This window comes from Stenella coeruleoalba, assembly GCF_951394435.1.
Source record: "Stenella coeruleoalba genome assembly, chromosome: 18".
NCBI classification, from domain to species: Eukaryota; Metazoa; Chordata; class Mammalia; order Artiodactyla; family Delphinidae; genus Stenella; species Stenella coeruleoalba.
In genome coordinates this window covers 54,378,358-54,404,121 of record NC_137164.1, presented here as the reverse complement: position 1 = coordinate 54,404,121, position 25,764 = coordinate 54,378,358, and the positions used below count along the sequence as shown (strand labels likewise).

Below are 25,764 nucleotides of genomic sequence, written 5' to 3'. Positions count from 1 at the left end.
GTATGTCACAAGGTTTTGAGAATAAGTATTATTTTATATTCTGAAGTCTGATGATTCTATTATCTGAAGACAACAGTGGCAGGACATTAAATGTCAGATGCCTAGAGAGCCATTAATTTTAAGGTCTGCTTAATAGTCAGGTTCTTAGCTTCATCTCTTTTTGGCTGCTGGTAATTTCTTTTATTCTCCTGTGAGTATAGTCATGCTCTTCCATTGTTTGTTATAGGAAGGCTTCATTTTAGGCACTTGCACCTGTTATTTGCTTTTAGATGCAAGCTTTTCCCCAAGAACTTCACAACCTACATATTTCAGGTAAAATATCTGCTCTAAAGAAAATCCTCTACTGATAATTCTAATTATAGTTATTATTTTTCATCCTATTCACTTTCTATATAGCATTTATTTATATGTTTACTTAGATTATTCATTTTTAAAATTGTTTATTACTTATTTCCATCCTTATAACATATGTTTAATGGGAACATTTCTTATGAGACAGCTTTATAAAGTAAAAAGGAGATAATCCTAAAATCATTTCATTTTCTTTATGAAACTATCATTCTTATTTTACATACCCCTTTACCTTCTGCGTCTTTTAGCTAAGCTGTTCCAAACTCTTTGTCATTGGCCCTGACCTCTCCCTGAGCTTCTGATAACTCTTTGAAGACCAAACCAAATTTTCATAAGTATTTGGGCAGGTATTCTGCAATAAGCATATTCAGATCATTACTCATTATATTACTGCAAACTTCAAATATAATTTCTGTCCATTGCTGTTGTCACAGAATGTGTCAAGCAGAGTACCATGCACCAATTATCAATGCCAATGGAGTAAAGTACTGTGCACTGGTTATCAATCACAAGGGAGGAAACATTTTTGTCCATTGCATCTTGCTATTGAAGTTGCCAAAAACAAAACAAAAACAAAAAACACAGAGCAGTCAAGCTCTGGATGGAGCAATATTTTACTTACATGGACAAGAGACACAGCAAGATCCGCTTCAGTTGTGAGTGTCAATCCTCCATGGACAGCAGGTCTCTCCTGGATGACAACAGTAGGGAAATTTGCCTAGTGCACCTTCTCGTGCAGTAATGGAAGAAACCAGCAGTGGGGTTCGTCAGGTGTCATGTGATGTGCATGCTGCAGAGACAAAAGAACACTCATTACCCCTGGAAAAGGAAAAGATATTCCTATATAAGGCAATAAGGCAATAAGCCTGACACAGTCTGTTTGGGTTCTTCATCTCTTGGTTAGGATGTGTTCCAGGCTCAAGGCCCATTCCTACATGGCAAAGTGGAGGCTGAAAGACTACAGTCGTGGACTGCTTTTTCCAATAGAATGGAATTAACATTTTACCTGGAAGTCATATTTAAAATTTTTCTCTTCCTTTTGAACTAACTGGAAACCATGCTCTGCTATTTATTTATTTATTTATTTTTGGCTGTGTTGGGTCTTTTTTGCCGCACACAGGCTTTCTCTAGTTGCAGTGAGCAGGGGCTACTCTTTGCTGCAGAGCACGGGCTCTAGGCGCATGGGCTTCAGTAGTTGTGGCACGTGGGGTTAGTTGCTCCGTGGCATGTGGGATCTTCCTGGACCAGGGCTCGAAACCGTGTCCCCTGCATTGGCAGGTGGATTCTTAGCCACCGTACCACCAGGGAAGTCCCTGCTCTGCTATTTTAACATCAAAATATTTGCCATTTCCTTATTTCAGTAACTAAGTGTATTGTGAAAAGTAAATTATTCACTACCATTCAATTGTACAATTATAATAGTCTTATAATTGGTCAATTATATCCCTTTCATGTCTCCGAAATTGTACACATTTTAATTAGAATTGTGCTTATAAAATAAAACTTGCATATTATAATTTTCTTACCCATTTTCTAGTTTACTCATGAAATTAAAAAAAAAAAAATGTTCCCAGTCATTATTCAAAGTCAACTAACCCATTTATCCACTATCGATCCCCTTCTACCCAACACTGGGGATATTACTCAGTAGAGCTGACTTAGTGCCAAGTGATTTTCATAATCTGAGTTTTGGAATTGGCTGTTTTAGACAAGATCAGTTGCTGAAATCCTTCTGAACTCTCCTGGTTCCTGCACACACAATGCCTTTCTTATATAAATATACATATTTTTCAAAACAGGTCAAATCTTAACTTATTCAAAATGCTTTTAAAATAAAGCTGTCACCTAAAATCAGTCTTTAGCTTTTCCATATTTCCATTATATATTGTTTATAATTATATCTTAGAGCTTATTAGTTTGTCAAGTAATAGACATAATTTATAGATACGTATACTTTTACATAATCATCTACATGGTAGTATCCATTTTATCTCATTGTCAGAGAGGAAAGCAGATCTATGTCTTTTGGATTTTTTTCATTATAACTTCTTACATTTATTTTACACTTAATATTAGTTTAAAACACATTAACCAACATATAAAAAATCCGTTTGCATTGATATGGTTTTCCACTTTGTACCTCATATACAGTGTACAACAAATATATAATAAGACTCAGGAATGTGTTTCAGATTTGTCTACTAATACGGTTCTTTGGAATAATCACAATGCTTTTATTGTTTCAGTGATTCATTATATAATTTACCAACTAACGAGTGGTATCAATTTGCATTTGAGTGTTTGAGGTAGATGATCTCGATAATTTCCTAGTCTATTTCTGTAGATGATCCAAGAATTATAGGGTTTCAAATGATAGGGAACAAAAAAAAATCTAATACCATTATGAAATGAATTTCCTTTTTCATATTACTTATATTTATGGCATGAGAACATTAAGTCTGGTAGTAGTTACATAATTCTGAATATTAACAAAACACCTAAATCAACAAAACTGTTGCTCTGCAAAAACAGCTTATTATAAAAGATAAATATTATTGATATTTGCTATATTCAACTACTGTTGGTTATTAATTGAAGCCATGCTATTTAGCAAAACTGAAATGATATTTTAAATACTTACATATTTACAGGCATTGAATAGAAAGTTGATTCAAATATTCCAGAAAGCAAATTTTATACAAATTAAGATAGATTTGATTATCTGCCAAACCACATTTGCCTTATAGACCAGATAAGAGCTGAACAATTATTGTGTGCTTTCCAGGTGCCAGATATTAATCTGGTAGAATCTTGAAACCAAAGTATCCAGCTTTGCTTACTTATCAAATGCACTCCAGAGAATAATGTTATTCTATTCATTTACTTAGTAGAGCTGCTATATCAGCACTTCCAAGTTAATTTTCATTTTACTCCTAGGGATGGCATGCAGGAAGAGGGGTGGAGATATTAATGTCAATTCCAAATATTATACATTATTTATTATGTATAATGAGAGTTTGTAACTAAAATAAAGCAAAACAATGAAAACAACTAAATAAAAAATAACTATAATGTTATTAACACTTTCAATGCTATACTATTTTGTAACTAGATATTACTTTATGCTATACTTATTTATAGGTATATTCTAGTATATACTGAGCATACAGTTACAAATAAGAACCAGTATTTCTTAACCATAAAATTCATCAACCTGCACCCCAAACCAACTTGCTTCTCTATCCTAGTGCCCAAGCAACTGGACTCAAAATTCAAAATCATCTTTATCACTCTTTATATCCAAGTCCCCTTCTTTTGCACATATTCATTAGGTAGCCAAATACTATGAATTCTGGCCTGCTCTTCTTTTCGTACATCTGTCTTTTCTTCATTTCCTCTTCCACTGCCCTAGTTCAACTCTTAAACAGGTCTCACCTAAATGACTCTGCACCATCTTTTGTCCACTTGTCATGGATTTTTGAAGTTGTTGCTCAAATATGTTTTCTTTACTTGAGATCTGATCATACAAGTCAGTTGCACTGTACTGTCACTAACTCCTGTTCACTTATTGAATTTAGATCAAGTGTGGGTATAGAATGCAAGACGCTTCTGGATCTAAGCTCTTTTTATAGAAATATCTGTACTTCCCTGTGTTCGATTCTGATTTTTATTTGCTCCTCCCTCATTTCTAACATTTGAAACCCTAGACTTAATTCAAAGACTAATTCAAGTGCTTTTTCATCCTGTAAAATATTTCTGGTTGCCTTCCCCAGGACAGACTGACTCATAAAAAGATCAGCATTAATAAGCTTTTAATTCCCAAATCACTGGAACTTGTTTTATGTTTATACCTGGACAACAATTCTCATCTTCCTTTGCTATTTTGTTTGTGCAATATTTTCTGCTTTGTTGTCTGGATTTAGGCTTTGTTTACTTTAAGCCAGTTTGATAATGCTTTGGAATAATAAAATGTATATGTTGACTAGAGTCAGCTGATTTCTTCTCTAATGGAAATTATTAAGTCCAATCCTTGAAGTACAAAGCAAATCATCCTCCACTCTCCCTAACCCAGGCATTTTAAAAAATCTGTGCAAAGCAGAACTTCTTAGAATCAAGCCTCTATTGGTTTTCTTAGAAGGAGAAAAAGCAAATGCCCTTTGCTTACGAAGACCAAGATGTACCTGTAAAGTATTTCGCAGGCTACATCGATTAAGAGGTAAAAGGACTATTTTTTAATCAGTGTTGCTTGGAAGACTCTGCTTCATTTCCCAAAAGCCCTACCTTATAAAGTTGCTTTCTTTTTTCTTACCTTCAATGTCAACTCTCTGATGTGCAGGTGGGGGGTTAAAAAAAAAAAATCATCCTCTTAAACACAGTGCTGCTTCCTTGGAGTACCTGAGTGAGTCATTCAACTAATCACATTAGTCTGAATGCTATCAGAATCATATTTTCAAATCTCAGCAGATCTTGTGAAGTAAAATATTTATTTTTATTTTTAAGTAATCTTTAGTTGCTAACCAGTTATTACTAGGCAAGAAACTAAGATTCAGGTCACTGACTTAGTGGCAATCATTCTAGTTTAGTTACTTTATTAATCACCTGGTGATTGTGTTATTAATTTAACTCACATCCAGCCTTGAAGTCTACCTCAAGTCAACCATTAAGTTGCAACCACTTGTTTTACTTAAGGTTCACTCTGTAAAATTTTAAAAATTGCTATTATATTACATCAAATGGCCTTTGTCCTTTGATAGTTTATATGTTTGTATATAAATACTATGAATACGGCTTTCTTATAATCTTATTACATTTATATTGTTGTATTTAAGCCTAGTTTTGCATTCTAAAATATTACTAACTTTTACCCAAACCTCTCAAAGCATAATAATATTCCATTCTACAGAATAACTGACTCCCTTACATATGAATTTGGTAAAAAAATCCAGTTTACTAGAAATCATTCATATTCTGCCAGAAATGTAGGGTGATATTACTGGCATGGCACCATTAAGAAACCCTTGATAACTATTTAGCTTTCATTTAACTGAATAGAAAATTTAATCAAACACATAGTAATTCAGTGTTTTAGGAAAGAACATCATAATTTTTTTTCAATACAAAGGGAGAAAATGCATTAGCAGTCAAGCCACTTTACATGCAGGTTGATTTAATTTTGATAGCAATTTGAAAAACATTTGATGTATGGCCAAATTGTCTTCTATTAAACTTGTGTATTTCTTCATTCAGTGTTTAGGAAATACTTGGTACCAACGATTACAATTGAAAAAGAAGAGTCCTGTACTATAGATTTACATTTTAAAAATGACTCATTTTAGATATTTTATTTTTACTTGATTTAAGTAAAATGGAATATTTTCCTTGTTTAGGTCCTTTAAATAGCATGTCTTTAGTTAGTACTTAGAACCTGAAATCCATCTATAGTTACTAAGCTCACTGTTAAAATCAATATTTCAAACATGACTAAGAATGTTTTCTTTCAGAATTTCATAGTATGTTAGAACTAAAATCAAATCAATAATTATAGTAGCAACTTAAAAGTGACCTTTTACATTTGTCCAAAAGGGAAAGTGAAATAAATTTTATCTGGGAGCAATATTTAAGCAATCAGTCAAATTAGAGTGGATAGGAAGATTGAAAAAATCCAGGAAAACCCGTGAAAAGAAAAAGGATTTAAAAAATTCATAAGAGATAGTAGGAGGGCTATTGAATTATTTTACATGGCTGTAATGGAGGGATGGTCTACACATGTATGTACATGCATAATATGTGTATGTACATAAATATATGTGGGTATATATTACTTATATTTATATTTTTCTGGGAGTTAAACAGAAGAGATGAAAGATAAATAGGCAACCTTTGTCACTGACTTAATTGCCTGCTCAAAGAAGAATGGATTTTGCCGTGTAAAATGGTAATCTATTTGAGAGTTCTGTGCAGGGAGGCATTTTGATCAGATGACTATTTAAAAACGATCATTTACCACAGTGTGGAAACTGGCTTAGAGAAGGACAGCTTAAGAAAGGGAAGCAAGAAGATGGATGTTATTATGGGAGTCTAAGTGAGAAAGGATTAGATGATGATGTTCTGAAAACCTGTTTTAATTTTACTATAACAGAGTAACAGAGTGGCAGGTATATTAAGCTGGTATAATAAACTGACTTACTCACATGAATTTGTTATTTAAAATTCACACTCAATAGGCACTTCTTAGATATTGAACTAAAATGCCATATAAATTCAATAACAATGCACTTTCCAATAAACTTTGCAGCAATGACATTTGCAGTAAATTAGTTTCCAATAAAATAAAAAAAAATTTGTTTACTATTCTTTAAAAGTATTCTTCTAATACTTTTTTTTTTTTTTTTTTGCAGTACGCGGGCCTCTCACTGTTGTGGCCTCTCCTGCTGCGGAGCACAGGCTCCGGACATGCAGGCTCAGCGGCCATGGCTCACAGGCCCAGCTTCTCTGCAGCATGTGGGATCTTCCCCGACCGGGGCACGAACCCGTGTCCCCTGCACCGGCAGGTGGACTCTCAACCACTGCGCCACCAGGAAAGCCCTCTTCTAATACTTTGACTTCAATTAAAAGTAGGAATCTAGATAATTTAAATTATACATGAAATCTCTTCCATTTTATACCTGATTTTCCTCTATCTGTATTGCAAAACCTGAAGGATATATTTTAAATTCTATTTTTGGTACATGTCTTAGTTGGCTTGGCTACTGTATCAAAATACTGTGGACTAGCAGGAAGTCTGAGATCAGAGTACCAGCATGGTTGAGTTCTGGTGAGGGCCTGCTTCCTGGTTTGTAGACAGGACAGTTTCACTGTATCATCACATGGCCTAGAGAGAACCCTGGTCTCTTCATTTCCTTATATGGGTACCAGTGATATCATGGGAAATCCACCCAACATGACCTCATCCAAACTCAGTTTCCTCCTAAAGGTCCCACCTCCAAACACCACCACACTGGGGATTAGGGCTTCAACATATGAATGGAGGGGGGTATACAATCATTCAGTTCATAAAACTAGAAGTAATTATGAGTTGAAACACATAGATTTATTAAAATACTGTCAATCTCAAATTACTATTTACTTAACAAAAATAAAGAAATTATATAAAGGAAAATAATTCCCTCTTCTACTCTCCCAATTATATTTGCTATTTTAACTCATCAATTTGCTGTGCATCTTTTCATACAATTCTCAGTGTTCTTACAAACAAAATCTTATATAAGATAAATTAATATGTAGTTTTCATCCTTACACATAGTATTACTATATGATGGCATGTTCTATACTGAGTTGAAATACATAAAACAGTGGAGAAAATAGTCAAATAATGTAAGCCACTCATTCTTGCTATTTCTGTTTATATTACATGATCATGTCTGTGCAACAATTTTTACTTTTCTTATAATTTGTATCTGATGCTATTTACACAGCTGCCCATCTTCCTTACTACAGAAAGGAAAATTTATTTGATGAAATGTGAACACATTAATGCTGAAGTCACACAAATTAGTTGAAGTGTCAGTTGACCATACTCTAATCACACTCTTGAGCTTTCTCTCTAGTCCTCAAATATGTTCAGGGCCTTTACCCATTAATAATGACTTCCTTTTTCTTTACGTAAGCTTCATGAGATTCTGGACCTCATTTTGATTTCTTACCCTTGTATCTCTACTGCCAAGCTCAGTGCCTGATCATTATAGGTTCTTATATATATTTATAAATGCATGGCTATTAAGTACCCATTGGTGCAGATTGATTTGGTTTACCACTCAACAAAATCCTCTTCATCTTCTAAAGTGATGTAGAATCTCCTCAGGTGCTCAATTCTTAGAAATCTGAGTCTCATAGGAATTTGGTTTCCTGTCTACAGGGAAGTTAGACATTCGCGAAGGGACTATTAAAAAATCAAAGCATTGCCTATGGCTATTCTGTGTTCACTTTTTGTCTTTGATCTGTCAGTCATCCCATGTGATGTATTTCTTTTCCCTCAAGCTAGTCTTGAATTATTTTTCTTTCTTTTTTTTTTTGGAACATTTATTGCTGATTACATCATTTGCCAAGATGGGGCATGTATGTCTTGGCAGGGGTCAAATACCAAACTCAGCTATTTTAAGAACAGAGTAGCATCACTGTAATTGGTAAAAGACTGTTGATTTTAAGGATGTACATATCATTTCCCTGAAGTTTTCCTTAGAAACTAACCTTGGGGAAGGGGAAGGAGATATAGAAATAGTCAATGTATACATACATTAAGTTCTTCAACATAAATTTTGTTTATACATTTATACATGTACACAGACACACAAAGATATACACACACTCATATATAAACATATATTTACATAAATGTACATGTATGTGAATGGGCATTCATATACACACCCATAACTGGCAAGGGTTCATGCTTTCTATATTTATCATTTTTAAATAATAATTTATTTTACCTGGCACCCTTTTGGTATATCGAAATACCAAAGCTTGGGACTACTTGCTTAAAGCTATAGCAATATATTTCTAACAGATTATTCAAATATTTTTATTCATCCTGAAAGACGCATCTGCAGGGAAAAACTCTTATCTTTTCAATACCACACATGTTTAAGCTTCTAAATTTTGTAACTGCCAGCAGAGATTTTCTGTCAAGCACATTAATTTGATGTTTGATCTCAATCTGTTAATGACTTACATCACACTTAGGGCGCATTAGGCAAACTGAGCTCCATGTATTTAAATTTGGGGACTTGTGTTTGGAATGTTTAAGGGAATGATGGTTCTGATCATGTTTAAGTATTTTTTTAAAGATGATGTCAATAGTATATTGGTACAGAGTTTAATTTTAATCAACACTCATATGCATTTCAATTTATATGGGAACATTTTTTCTGATTATTTGTAAGTTCACTAATAGATATTTTACAAAACAAAATTTTTTTTTTTTTTTTTTGCGGTACGCAGGCCTCTCACTGTTGTGGCCTCTCCCATTGCGGAGCACAGGCTCCGGACGCGCAGGCTCAGCGGCCATGGCTCACGGGCCCAGCCGCTCCGTGGCATGTGGGATCTTCCCAGACCGGGGCACAAACCCGTGTACCCTGCATCGGCAGGCAGACTCTCAACCACTGCGCCACCAGGGAAGCCCAAAAACAAAATTATTTTTCAAACATTAAAAGAGAGTAGCTCTCATGAACATTTATTTTGAGTTATTTGAGGGGAAATTGAGTAAAGACAGAATTTTTCAATTTCTTTTAAATTTCATCTTTATATTTAAACAATTATTTTTAAAGTGCATCAGCTGTCATGCAGATTATTTGGGTTATCTTAAACAGTAATGTTAAGAAGGCAAACAACATTACTTTCATGCTTGTGATACATTAATCCTTATTTGGGATCTTGCTAAACAATCTTATTAGATAATTTGTAGTTAATTTTTTTTCCTATTTAGGGAATTATGTCTTTTGTGAATTACAAAAGACTGCTTATTTAATTTCAAGTCTTTAATCTTATGTCTTATTTGCTCCACCCGCAAACCGCCCCCCCCCGCCCCCGCCGCCTTATTCAGTGGTTAGTTCTAATCACCCTGGCCTGCCCTCAGCAAGAATACTGTTTGGTCAGTCTGGCAAGAATTTCCCTTCCCCTTAATGTCTCATCTTAGCAACTTCCATTCAGCAGCAAATTATTGATTAGTGCCTTTATGAGCTGTAAGAGTAGCTCAAAGTTATATGATTCACTGTAATACATGCAAGTCAGTGTATATAAAAGTGTTAGAAAAATGAGAAATAACAGCTAGATATAGGCTAGATAAATTCTCTTGATACTGATGAGTATCTGAAAAAAAGTGACACATTTATGTGATTATCACCAGCTGAAACAGCCATATCTTTGGAAATTACAGGCAAAAACTAAATAATTGGCCCACGGAAACCAATATTGTGCAGACATTGTAGAAATAGCTATCCGCATTTTTAAGTGAAATGCATATTGTTATAAAACTTTTTTGGGGGGGAGGGGGAAACAGGCATCATTTGTTCAGAAAGAAAAGTACTTCAATTAAGCATAGTTTATATGTATTTTATTTATATATTTTAAAACATTTTTTAAAGGAATTTTTTCTTTTTTAAAAAAAACTTAAATTAATTAATTAATTAACTTTTGGCTGCATTGGGTCTTTGCTGCTGCGAGCAGGCTCTCTCCAGCTGTGGTGAGCAGGGGCCACTCCTCGTTGCAGCATGTAGGCCTCTCACTGCGGTGGCCTCTCCCACTGAGGAGCAAGGGCTCCAGGCGTGTGAGCTCTGTAGTCATGGCTCTTGGGCTCCAGAGTGCAGGCTCAGCAGTTGTGGCGCACGGGCTTAGTTGCCCTGCGGCATGTAGGATCCTCCCGGACCAGGGATCGAACCCATGTCCCCTGCATTGGCAGGTGGACTCCTAACCACTGTGTCATCAGGGAAGCCCTATACATATTTTATACAGCTGCTTTAAATTAGTGTTTCTAGGATGTTGACTTTATAAACAGTAGATATCAATAGGGAAGCAGCTGATAGAAATACTCCATGCCTTACGAAGCAAGTGCTTAAGGATGAAAAGGTGGGGTGACCACGAATGAGAGAAAGCTGACATGTGACCTCACAAGTCAAAAGAAGGAACATGACTATAAATATTTCATGGGTCAAAAAAAGAGAAAGTTTTTTACCTTCTTAAAATAAAAATATTTAAACCACATTTTCCAAAAAAGGAAGCAAAAAGGCAACCTTTATTTTCCAATATGTGAAAAGCACCACTTCACATTTTTTCTATAGAGACTTTATTTTTAGAGCAGTTTTAGAGTCACATTAAAATTAAGGGGGTGGAGAGATTTCCCAGGTACACCTGTCCTCACACATGAATAGCCTCTCACATTATCAACATCACTCACCAGAATGGTACATTTTTTTCCAAGGATGAACCTTCATTGACACATCATAATCAGACAAAGTCCATAGTTTACCTAAGGGCTCATTCCTGGTGGTGTACATTCTATGGGTTTCGACAAAAGTATAATATATATATACATTATTGCAATTTCATACAGAGTATTTTCACTGCCTTTAAAACCCTCTGTGCTGGGACCTAATGAAACTTAAAAGCTTTTGCACAGCAAAGGAAACTATAAAGAAGACAAAAAGACAACCCTCAGAATGGCAGAAAATATTTGCAAACGAATCAACGGACAAGGGATTAATCTCCAAAATATATAAACAGCTCATGCAGCTCAATATTAAAGAAACAAACAACCCAATCCAAAAATGGGCAGAAGACCTAAATAGACCTTTCTCCAAAGAAGACATACAGATGGCCAAGAGGCACATGAAAAGATGTTCAACATCACTAATTATTAGAGAAATGCAAGTCAAAACTACAGTGAGGTATCACCTCACACCAGTTTGAATGGGCAACATCAGAAAATCTACAAACAGCAAATGCTGGAGAGGGTAAGGAGAAAGGGAACCCTCTTGCACTGTTGGTGGGAATGTAAATTGATACAGCCACTCTGGAGAACAGTATGGAGGTTCCTTAGAAGACTAAAAACAGAATTACCATATGACCCAGCAGTCCCACTCCTGGGCATATACCGTGAGAAAACCATAATTCAAAAAGACACATGCACCCCAATGTTCATTGCAGCACTATTTACAATAGCCAGGTCATGGAAGCAACCTAAATGCCCATCAACGGATGAATGCATAAAGAAGATGTGGCACATATATACAATGGAATATTACTCAGTCATAAAAAGGAACAAAATTGGGTCATTTGTAGAGATGTGGATGGACCTAGAGACTGTCATACAGAGTGGAGTAAGTCAGAAAGAGGAAAACAAATATCATATATTAACACATATATGTGGAATCTAGAAAAAATGGTACAGATGAACTGGTTTGCAAGGCAGAAATAGAGACAGAGATGTAGAGAACAAATGTATGGACACCAAGGGGAGAAAGTGGGGGGAGGGGGAGGGTGTTGGTGGGATGAACTGGGAGACTGGGATTGACATATATACACTAATATGTATAAAATGGATAACTAATAAGAACATGCTGTATAAAAAAATATTTTAAAAAAACCCCTCTGTGCTCTGCCTAGTCATCTCTCTCTGCCCTCACCACTGGAAACCAATGATCTTTTATTGTCTCCATACCTTCTCCAGAATGTCATATAGTTGAAATTATATATAATGTAGACTTTTCACTTTGTAATGTGCATTTAAGGTTTCTCCATGTCTTCGTGGCTTGATAGCTCATTTCTTTTCAGCACTAAATAATATTCCATTGTCTAGATAGACCATAGTTTATTTGTTTACCTACTAAAGCATATGTTGGTTGCTCCAAAGTTTTGACAGTTATAAATAACCTGCTATAAACATCTGTGTGCAGGTGCATTGTGGACTTAAGTTTTCAACTCCTTTGGGTAAATATTAAGTAGTGCAATTGCTGGATTGTATGATAAAGAGTATGTTTAGTTTTGTATAAAAAAAAAATACACCAAACTTTTCCAAAGTATCTGTAGCATTTTGCATTCCCAGCAGCAGTGAATGAGAGTTCTGATTGCATCATATCCTTACCAGCATTTAGTGTTGTCAGTGCTCCAGATTTTGGCCATTCTATCAGGTGCATAGTGGTATCTCATTATTGTTTTAATTTGCATTCTCTGATGACATATAATGAAGAACATCTTCTCATATGCCATCTGTGTATCTTCTTTGGTGAGGTATCTGTTAAGGTTTTTGGCCCACTTTTTAATTGGGTTGTTTGTTTTCTTATTGTTGAGTATTTTGAGTTCTTTGTGTATTTTGGGTAACAGTCCTTTATCAGATTTGTCCTTTGGAAATCTTTTTTCCCAGTCTGTGGTTTGTCTTCCTATTCTCTTGACACTGTATCTTATGAGCAGAAGTTTTTAATTTTAATAAAGTCTAGCTTATTTATTTCATGATTTTTACTTTTGGTGCCATATCTAAAAAGGCTTCACCATACCCAAAGTCACCAAGGTCTTCTCCAATGTTATCTTCTAGGAGTTTTATAGTTTTCTGTTTTATGTTTAGGTCAGTGATCCATTTTGAGTTAATTTTTGTGAAGGTTGTAAGGCCTGTGCTTAAATACATTTTTTTTGAATGTGGATGTCTATTTGTTCCAGCACCATGTCTTGAAGATATTTTTGCTCCACTGCATTGCATTTCTTCCTCGGTCAAAGATCAGTTGATTATATTTATTTCAGTCAATTTCTGGGCTCTCTATTCTGTTCCATTGATGTATTCCTAGCCAATACCAATACTACATTGTCTTGATTACTGTAGCTTCAGAGTAAGTTGTGAAGCCAAGTACAGGCATACCTATTTTTATTGCACTTTGCTTTATTGTGCTTCGCAATTTTATAATTGAATATTTGTGGCAACCCTGTGTCCAGCAAGTCTTTAAGCTTTAGAATCAATTTGCTGATATCCAAAAAATAACTTGATGGAATCTTGATTGGGATTGCATTGAATCTATCGATAAATTTGGGAAGAACTGACGTTCAACAATATTGAGTTTTCCTATCCATGAACATGGATATCTCTCCAGTTATTTGATTCTTTTTGACTTTTATTTTACGAGCCACTTCTGGTAATGATCTGGTGACCAATATCTATTTCTAGCATTTTATGATTTTCCCCATAAGAGACTGTCTGAAAGTGTCAGTTCCAGTTGTGTGAGTGATACTGTTCTCAATTACACATAAATAAAGATTAATGAGGGAGTGTAGGAGTGAGATGCAAAGATGGCATGCAACAGTCCACTTCAGTTCATTGGAGTGTGGAAATTTTCATGGTGTTTTATTATTATTCTGTTTGACATATTTTCTAATTTCCCTTTTAATTTTTGTTTAAATGCATGATTTATTTAAAGGTGTATTGTATTAATTTTCATTATTTAGTAATAGTTTGGGGTAAACTTTTTTGATTATCTTCAATTTAATTAACTTTTGTCCAAATAATATATTCAGCATGACCCTAGTTTGCTTTTTTTTAGTTTTTAAGATTTAGTTAATGGTCTAGCTACGTGCGCTTGAAAATAACGTGTATTCCACAGATGTTTGATAGAGTATCCTAGAAACATCAATGAGCTCAAGTTCGTTGATAGAATTATTCAAGTCATCTATATCCATACTAATTTTTTTTAATTGGAGTATAATTGCTTTAAAATGTTGTGTTAGTTTCTGCTGTACAATGAAATGAATCAGCTATATGTGTACATATACCCCCTCCCTCTTGGACCTCCCTCCCACCCCCACATCCCACCCATCTAGGTCATCACAGAGCACCAAGCTGAGCTTCCTGTGCTTTATAGCAGGTTCCCACTAGCTATCTATTTCACACATGGTAGTGCATATATGTTGATCCTAATCTCTCAATTCATCCCACCCTCCCCTTCCCCCTGCCATGTCCACATGTCTGTTCTCTACATCTGTGTCTCTATTCCTGCCCTGGACATAAGTTCATCTGTACCATTTTTCTAGATTCCACATATATGCATTAATATACGATATTTTTCTCTTTCTGACTTACTTCACTCTATATGACAGACTATAGGTGCATCCACATTTCTACAAATGACCCAATTTTGTTCCTTTTTATGACTGAGTAATATTCCATTGTATATATATACCACATCTTCTTTATCCATTCATCTGTCTATGGGCACTTAGGTTGCTTCCATGTCCTGGCTATTGTAAATAGAGCTGCAATGAACATTGTGGTACATGACTCTTTTTGAATTATGGTTTTCTCAGGGTATATGCCCAGGAGTGGGACTGCTGGGTCATTTGGTAGTTCTATTTTTTAGTTTTTTAAGGAACCTCCATACTGTTCTCCACAGTGGCTGTATCAATTTACATTCCCACCAACAGTGCAAGAGGGGTCCCTTTTCTTCACATCCTCTCCAACATTTATTGTTTGTAGATTTTTTGATGATGGCCATTCTGACTGGTGTGAGGTGATACCTCACTGTAGTTTTTTTTGTGTGCATGTGTTTTTGTTTGTTTGCTTTTTATTTATTTTTATTTACATCTTTATTGGAGTATAATTGCTTTACAATGGTGTGTTAGTTTCTGCTTTATAACAAAGTGAATCAGTTATACATATACATATGTTCCCATATCTCTTCCCTCTTGCATCTCCCTCCCTCCCACCCCCTCTATCCCACCCCCCTAGGTGGTCACAAAGCACCGAGCTGATCTCCCTGTGCTATGCGGCTGCTTCCCACTAGCTATCTACCTTACGTTTGGCAGTGTAGTTTTGATTTGCATTTCTCTAATAATTAGTGATGTTGAGCATCTTTTCATGTGCCTCTTGGGCATCTGTATGTCTTCTTTGGAGAGATGTCTATTCAGGTCTTCTGCCCATTTTTTGACTGGGTTGTTTGTTCTTTTGATATTGAGCTGCATGTCCCTTGCTTCATTTGCAAATATTTTTTCCCATTCTGAGGGTTGTCTTTTTGTCTTGTTTATAGTTTCCTTTGCTATGCAAAAGCTTTTTAAGTTTAATTAGGTCCCATTTGTTTATTTTTGTTTTTATTTTCATTAGTTTAGGAGGTGGATCAAAAAGGGTCTTGCTATACTAATTTTTAAAAATTTATTGCTGCTTATCATTAACTGAGAGATGGGTATTCATTTCCCTACCTATGACTGTGGATTTTTAAAATCTGTACATAAAGTTTTGTTTACTATGTTCTCCTGATGAAATTACGCTTTTATTATGAATAATTATTTTTTCTATGTTAATACTCTGTATCCTAAGATTTACATTATTTGTTTTTGGTATTGCCACATTGGCTTTCTTGTGCTTAGAGTTAGCAGGTTAGGCCATTTTCTACTCTTTAACTTTCAACCTGTCTTTATATTTATAGTGCGTCTATTATAAAAAGAATATAGCTGTTTCCCTCTAGAGGAGACTAGAGAGTGCCTTCATATAAACATGAGTCTTATCCAGTGCATCTTTAAATGCTATACATCCTCCAGTTTCTAGATGTTTTGGTTTTCTCTCCAGTGTCTTCAAACAAGATTTCCCTCAGCAAAGTTTGTAATCTTTTTATGTAAAATGTTAAGTCTTACACAAGTTACTTTGCCATTAGCAGATCAAAAACTTTCTAAATTTCTGTCTTTTAGTAGTGAAGTACTCCACTTGGAATATTACTTATTACTGTTTCTAATGTCATCATTAAATAACAAAATTGAACAGAGTAAAATTTAAAGATCTTATTGACTTTATTCAACCATTCATGAATTAGGCAGCATCCCATCTAGCAGAAAAAAAGAGCTCTGAGGAGCTGTACAAAAGGGAAGACTTTTATAGGGCAGAGGAGGTGGGACAGGGAAGTTATTAGCAAAGAGTAGATTGTTCAGGCAAAGTCGCCTTCCTTTGGGGGATGGCAGGAGTCTATCAGGTGGATTACCTCACTAGTGCTGACCTGGTAATTCCAGACTGACTGGTTACATTACTGGGAGAGGCTGAAACTGCAACTAGATTAGGTGTTGCATCTCCGTTTGGTGATGAGGGTTTAGCACAGATGAATTCTTTTGGGCCTGTTGTCTTTTAACATCACACATATGCAATACAGAGACTCCCTTAAAGATATCCCAGGTGTAGGTTGAGTACATATGTAAACTTTCTCCTTTAGTTTTATATTCCTTTCAAATAAAGTTAATTATTAAAATTTTATCAAGTTTTCTACAGAAACATAATACATTATTTGTAAAATGCATCTCTTAGTTCTATAAAATTAGATTTGATATTCTCTCAAATAATTAGCAATATATTATATTTAATTTTATCAGAAACCACTGCAGAAAAATTCATACTTCAAGATAATATTAACATAATTATTTTAACTCAAGTTGATAAATTATGTTAGTGTGTAAATATATATTACAGGTCACTTTAGAAAACAATTTGGTAGTTTCTCAAAAAGATAAAAATAAAACTAGTATATGACCTAGAAATTCCACTTATAGGTAAGTATCCAAGAGAAATGAAAACATAGGCCCATACAAAGAAACATATGTGAATATTCACAGCATCATTATTCATAATAGCCCAAATTAAACAATCCAAGTATCTATCAACTGGTAAACAGATATACACAATGTGGTATATTAATAAAATGGCATACTATTTAGCATTGAAAAGGAACAAGCTACTGACACGGGCTACATCCTGGATGAATGTCAATCTATATTGTTAATTTAAAGAAACCAGACCCAAGAGACAATGTATTGCATGATTCCATTTATATTACACAATCAGGAAAGGCAAATTTATAGAGACAGAATGCAGATTAGTGGGTGCCTAGGGCGGGGATAAGATTGGATATTTACAGTAAATGGGCATATGAGATCTTATTGTAGGGATAAGATTGTTTTAAAATTGATTTATGTTAATAGTTGCCCCACTCAGGATAGCTACTAAAAATCATATGAAATGACTCAATGTAAATTGGCAGATTTTATGATGTGTGAACGACTTCTCAATAAAACGATTTAATGAAAAAATGAAATAAAAACATAATGAAATAAAATACACTAATCAAAATTAATTGGAAAATCAATAAACCTACTGTATCACTGAAATTTGCAAACATTTCGAAAAGGCAGATTTTGCAGTATTTTCAAATAAGTTCACGTGGATTTACACATGCCTACTTTCCAATGGACAAAAAGGATAATGCTTAAATATGGTATATGACCTTCCGGATGAGTAGGTGAGCTTACCTACACTACATCATACTCCCCTGAAGGAATATTTAAAAATTGCTAAGCCTATTGGGAAATTCAAATAGCCTCATTTAGTTTTCATCTTTTTTCTCTTTTCATGCCAAGTCTCTAATGGAAGTGCTAAAGAGCAATGAAATGGCCATAGACAGGAAGCCAGAGAAAAAGAGAGAATAAAGAGCCAAATAAGCAGCCTTTAAATATGTGAGCTGATTGATTAATTCAACCCATTTAGACAACTATCTTAATAGCTCTGTTTGTTAAAATCTCCTGGTGGTCTTGCCAGATACTCTAAAATAGCTGTGATTCAGAAACAATATGAATTGTGTTTAAGCACAAAAGACGAGGAGTCAGACAATTTTGATTTAAATAGAGGCTCCGTTAAGTTCTGATCTCCCAGGTTCAGGTCCAATTCATACTGATTTATGGACTTAATGAGGTCACACACATAAAACACTTACCATAGTATCTGGTACAGTGTATTTACTCAAAATACAATCGTGGAATTAATTAATTAATATACAACAGCTGTCATTAATATTTTAGAAAGTCATTCAGGAGGAAATCATCAGAGTAGAACACCTACACTGAAGGTAATAGAATGCTAGAAAGCAGTTAAGCTGATCTATTCAAGAAACTTCAGTTTGGCAGGGGAAAGGCTGTGATTGACTGCTTGGTCCATATAACTGAGCAATACAGCCCAAATAATTAAGTTATTTTACAAACCTAAGTTTTTCATGATTTTTTTCTGTTTAAAATAATAAGATATATTAAATAGTATAGAGTTACAGGATTAATGAACCCAGTTAAGAATTGAGCAATGATTGGGGAAAACATTTTTATCTGTTAGTTTTTAAGAAAAACATACAATTTTGACATGTCTCCTATTCACCTACCTCTCCTTTCTTTTTGCAGATAAAAAGTAGATACATCTTAATGACATTCTATGTCACCTTTACAATTATATCTGGTCCTAATTCTTATCTTTTACTATCCTCCAGCAATAGGGAATTAGAAGTTCTTTATATGTTCCCAAAAGACTATCTTGCTTCATGATTATCCTTAAATTTCAAATGATGTTTCTGCATCATCTTCAGAAAAGAAATAGGAGATGTACTTTAAGTGGGATGAACTACACCATTACACAGAAGAAGAAGTAAAAGTGTAAATCATTAGGACCATAAGAATATTATTTTGCTCTCAGCAACAAATGCGTATGCAAAGATGAACTCCAGGATATATGAACTAACCAGACAACCTACAAAGAATAGATAGATATATATAGAATACACAGATGGATATATATCTATTCTATAGATATATACCTATATATTCTATATATATCTATATATCTATATATATTTATAATGTATTTATAATGTATTTAGAAATAATGCATTTATAATGTATTTAGAAATAACTTTAGAAACTATTAACTATTTAGAAACTATATAGAACTATTACTAAACTAGAACTAAAACTATTTAGAAACTAATAGTTTAGAAACTATTAACTATTTAGAAAAAACTTTGATGCACAATTGAGAATTTGCCTTAATATATATATCTATATATTCTAGATATATATAGAATAGATATATACAGATATGTAGTACATTTGGATGGATCCGAATGTACTACATCATGCTTTTCAACAAGAGAATGCATGTAAAACAATAAGTCACATTGATCTGTAGAGAAAGTGTAATCCTAGTATTATGTGATTTTAAAGTGAAAATATACTCATATACATTTTACTGAATATTTGCTAATTATTTTTCAATGATTGGAATAAACTTGTGGACAAAGCTTGGATATAACTGATATTTTAATTAATGTTACTAAGCTAAAATTAAAATATTGCCAGCTTGGTAATGTAAAATTATAGTTAAATTTGACGTAATTTGAGAGCGGTAACAAAGAAGGAAAAAAGGTGGTGATGGGGATGGGTGCTTAATACATTTATTCTATGTAGTGGGAATCCATGAAGCATAGTTTAAAGTGGATGAAATAGAAATTGATGTTTATATAATTTTTATTTAAAACAACTAACGAAATTAGAGAAATGACAATGTTGAAAGGACAGATGAGGATTGTATCAATTAAAAAAATCCTCACTTTTGATAGCAAGCAATTCACTGATTATATAAAATAGTAAATAGCAAATTAAAAGTTCACTGTATAAATATATCATTTAGTTAAATAGAGGAAACGGACATATCTTAAAACACAATGTTAAGAATTATTACTTCTTGAAAATGAAACTGAAGATGGCAATACTGTTTTTCTGTAATAAACTATTTGTACTATTTTATTTTTTACAATGTTTAAGCATTATTAAATACAAGGGAAAGGATTTTAACACCAGCAAAATTATAAAGATTTCTACAAACTTGGATGCACAACTGAGAATTTGCCTTAAGGAAAGTATCCAGCATAATAAAAAAGCTATATGCATGAAAATTTTTATTGCAGAGTATGCACAATGTTCAACATTGTGTGTGGAAACACTGAAGTATGGAAACAACCAATAATAAAGGGATAATATATGCAAGTATTAAACTATTAAAAAGACTGAAGGAATTTGAATCTGTGGCTAAACTGAAGAAAAATATAATTGCATATATTCTACTGCATTTATAATGTATTTAGAAATAATTAGTCTAAAAAAATACAGCTGCTAAGATGAGATAGAGGTTACTGCCGGGTTTTTTTTGTTGTTGTTGTCCTTCTGTTTTGTATTGTTTTTTGGCTTTCTAAACTTTCAAGGAATAAGGGCCCCAAAGGGAGGAGACTATAGTGACAGAATCAGGTGATGAAATATGAGGATGGGAATCCAAAGATCAGGAAGGGGAGGCATGCTTGGGACAGAGAATCAGAATTACACAGAGTGAATAGGTGGAAAGACTAGCTCAAGTGTTGCAGAATTTGGTCATAATGAAGGACAATCAAGCTACTGTGCTTCCTCAAGGTTGTGTCAATTGCCAAGAAAAGAAACAGTGAACACCCTCAGCTCTGAGACAAGAAACAACCCTGTGTCAAAGCAGTGGGCCCACTAAGAGGCTATCCATGCTAGGCAGGGCCATAAATTCCTGAAAGTGACAGTAACTTCTATAATACTTCTACCTGCAAATTAGCGGCATTGCCTTAAGGTCTTTGAGGGCCAGGTGAAGTATCTGTTGAGCTAACCTGTATCAATTGCAAAGGAAGTTCACTGATCAACTGATCCTCTAGTTTAGTACTTCCTTTTGACCATGACTTGTGCTACACCTATTATTTTCTTACTTTTGCATTGATTATGTAGATGAATAACTTTGAAAAGCACAATAAAAATAATAAAGACAAAATACACAGTTGCATACATGCATCTAGCAGAGACAACAGATTTCAAATCATCACATAAGAGGGACAACGGCTGGTGGTAGAATATGGTGAACAGAACTACCCACTTCCCTCCTCTAACTGAAAAAAAAAAAAGGCAGGCACTTGATCTATTTCTCACACAGATTAGAAGAATAAGACAGTTACTTGCATATTCCCCAGTAAAGCCAACATTTTCCCCCCACTTCTGCCACTTTACAGAAATAAATCTCTCATCCACCCCCCCCAAAAAAAAGAAAGAAAAAAGAAAAGAGAAGCACTCACTTAAACACTTTTCTTTTACTTACTTTTCTCGTAATTTTGCCTATCTATGATGAGATGAGGACTGACCCAGCACACTTAGCTTCAGAGGTATTTCTGAGATTTAATTTCATTTTGTTAAACTTAGTTCTTTGTAACACCCTACCTGATCAAACTAAAACCGTTTGCTTGGTTTTGAAGAAAGGGAGAGAAATTATAGGATTTAGCTGAAAACAAGGTTGCATTTTTATTAAGCCAAAAGATGATAATTATAACTTTAGTGGGCAACACATTAGCACGGAAATACAAATAACCTTGAGGATGAGTAGAAAGGCATAATATTTCCATGTCTTGTAAAGTCTGTGTTTCTGAGATAGCACTAGGAAGGCTTTAAAATTCTCAAATGATTTGCTCCACCTCTGGGGACTGCCTCCTGGTTGGTGATAAAGGTGGCTGTATTCAAGAAGGGTTGCAGTACTAAAGTTTTTTACCAAATGAATTAACTTACAGTCAAAACCTAAAAGAGTAATTTTACTTGCTCTTTTTAAAAAAACTAAAATCCATAATCTATAGAGCGAATTTTCAAAGAAAGAAACTTATGGCTCATAATGAATATCACTATCAGTTTAAAGCCTTGATTTCTCTTTCTCTAAACATTATTTTTATTACTTATCACCTGCAAACTACTCCAGGCATTTTTCACAGATCCTGGCTCTCCATCTATCTGTTGGAGAGTTGATAGATGCAAAACACCTTACCACTACACTTTTACTAATTATTGAATTAGTAAAATTTCAATTCTATCAAACAATGAGGAATCATTCCCTATATAAATTTATCTTCCAAATACATATTCTGGTCTTCTTTCCCTTTTCCCATGCCAAAATGAAATTTAAATGAGAGATTTCTCATGATTTTGTGTTTTTACAATGTTTGCTGTGACAACTCTTAACCTAAAACCAGAAAGAATAACAAAGTCATATTTGCACAATATGAACAAAATAAAATGTGGACTTCAAGAGTTAAAAAAATTATTTACAAATAGCCTACAACCCTGAAAATGATTATTTCAAGTCACTAGAGTTAGGGACTCATAGTCATAATTTATAACACCAAAAAGTAAAAGTACAGCCTAACAAAAGATCACCTGAAGAGCATGAATCTAGAAGATTAAGAGCATCTTTCTATTTAGAAACACACAGTAAACTGTTCACCTAAAATTGCATGAAACATGTTCCTGGGCCCATTCAGGCAGAATTTAAAAGAAGAAATCCTGTCAAATAGTCTCTTTTCCCTAGGACAGGGTGACAGATATGAGTGATCAAGAAGTGCAGTACACATAATCTATCTCAACTTTAGAAAGGCTCCTGATTCTGTCCTGCAAACCATAACATTAAACACTCTGGGAAAATATGACCTTGACTACAAAATTATTGACGAAGCTGAACAACTGGTTGTTGGTTTTTAGTGGATTCTGTCGACTGAGTTGGGGGGATTAAAGATGCCTTTAGTGATTGCTTCTTGACTCAGTGATATTTATTACCACCATCCATAACCTAGATTGATACTTTCAGAAAAAAAATGTCCTTGTTACTTGGGAATCTGGGGACAGGTATTATCCAATCTGCCATTCACCATTTCATCTTCGCTGTCCATACCTCATTCAACCTGCACATATATCATTCTCTTTCCTTTTACAGCCATTCTTAACTCCATTATTTACCCCCTTTTAAATCATAAGTGAAGAACATAAGGAAATACTGTTATTCATTAATTTATTTGAAGTGCTACAATGTCATATTTTTCAGTTTGCAGGTCATGAATGAGATAATGCAATTGATTTCCAAAAATCTCTGTTCTGAAGACTTACATGGGTTATATTTACAATTCAGCTTTCAAGACTCCTTTCCAGGAGTTACCGATTCATTGAGTTTGAATTGGAACCTGGGATTCCATACTTTCCACTAGTATCCTAAACTAGGTATGTTTGGCAAACACTTATTTAAATATAATCAAACATGCCCTTCAAGTTTTCAAATCAACAAGCAAATAGAGATGGGATATAGGATTAGCATTTGATGCTTTACTGATTCCTTTCACTAAAGTAGTTAAAATTCTATTTAAAAATGATCTGCATCTGAGATATGATGAGTAAAACAGAACTTTCAAGGAATATTTACATAAGAGCACTACATTATCATCAAAGTTACACATTAAAAAAACAAAACAAAACAAACTCTTAATATAGCTTCAAAGGGTTGGCATTAGTTACATTCTGATATAAAGTGAGAGCCTCAGTCCTAGGTGTTATCTATCACAGAGTTTTCTGGCAAATGATTTAAAGGCTGTTTCAAAGTTACTAACAAAGTATACTCAATTCTGGGTAGAATATTCATGTTTAGTGTCTTTGTCTTTAGAGAATCCTAAAAAGCATGCAAAACCATTCATTCATATAAGTTCTTCCACTTTTGATCTGAAAATGTAGTTTCTATCAAGTGTAAGAAATAGAGCAAAAATAGGTCATAGGTTGTCCATATACCCTAGATATGGAGAGTTAATAGAAAACAGCACCCTGGACTGACCACATGCTAAGAGATGGTATCCAAGTTCCCAAATAGCAAGAGTCTAAGATTGACTTTGAAGAAAGATTGTAGCCTTGTGCTAATCTTCAAATTACACTCGGCTGGCTGCGGTCATTGTCTGCACTAGAGATCCGTTCCTCCTTCCTACTTCTCTTACTTCCTACACAGCCTTCTGCTAGCAAAAATTGAAAATGAGAAATCTAATTATATCCCAAACCTCCTCAAAAACTTCAATAGCTATATACAGCTGATATAATACAAATTAAACTCCTTTTCACTGAATGCTCATGGGCTGCCCTCTGCTCACGTTAAAACCCTTCTCAGCTCTTTCCTGACTCAAACTTTATGTTCTAGGAACTCTAAACTATACACTTGTAGTTCTCAAACATACCAGACTCTCATACCCTTATGTCTACATAAATACTGCCTGGGATGCTTTTACCTTGTTGGTCTTCAAGCATATGTTTGGCTATCATTCAAGTCTCACCTCTATTTTAATTTCTAAATCTTCTATCATGAACAGCTCATACATAAATCACCAACTATATTAAATTTAATTTAGTACATAATAGTATCAGTATTTCCTTGTATTTGTTCCCCAAATAGCTATAAATGCATCATGATTCTTCATTAAAACAATTTTATAATTGGTAATTAAGATCTTAGATTCATCATAGAATGCTACAGCTAAACATGTCCTTAGATTCATTTTAACATAGCTTCTTTCTGTTAAACACAGTGAGCATGAATACACTGCATGAGTATGAATACACTGCATGAGGTCGTTTGGGAGTGAATCTCAGAGCTGAACTCTCCCAGATGTTTAAATGTCTTGATTCATTTTTCTTCTAAGATCACTGCTGTTTCCAAATGTTAGGAAAATAGAATGATTAAATCTTAATTTGAAGTCATCTGTGAGAAGCCTCACCTTAACCTCCTGACATAAAATAGATAAAAGTTAAAATATTCTGCTCTTATTTATGTTTTATCTGACTTTAATGAAAATCTATTAAATGTTAAAAAAAAGAAGTCCTGTTCTAAGGTAAGACTTGTTTGTATCTACTTAAAAAATTCCTGGTTGTCCCAAATTTCCAAAAACAAAAAAAGCCTCAAATTCAAATGGAGCATGAAAGTCAGTGAGAAATGTAGGTAGAACCTAATGTCACAATTGTATGCACTGAATAATTATCAGCTTGGTCAACAGACTTGTAAAAATATACAAAAAGCAATGTCTAAATTCATGCGGCTGAGAATATACTGATTATTTCATACCCTGCCAGGAATAAGGAGGAGAAGTCTCTGGAATTCAAAATGTCAAACAAGAACCATTCACTCCAAGCTGGGTATTTATTAATACATTTCAAATTCCTTTTCACATCATTTGTTAATAAAGTCTG

General features: G+C 34.2%; 1 long non-coding RNA gene across 1 annotated transcript in view; it reads right to left on the bottom strand.

Annotated features, from left to right (window-relative positions):
- LOC307176704 overlaps positions 1 to 25,764 on the bottom strand; it is a 171,596-nt gene that overhangs the window by 84,567 nt on the left and 61,265 nt on the right. The window contains exon 3 of the long non-coding RNA XR_013824869.1: positions 974 to 1,141. This is a non-coding gene — a long non-coding RNA (uncharacterized lncRNA). The remainder of the gene's footprint in view (positions 1 to 973; positions 1,142 to 25,764) is intronic.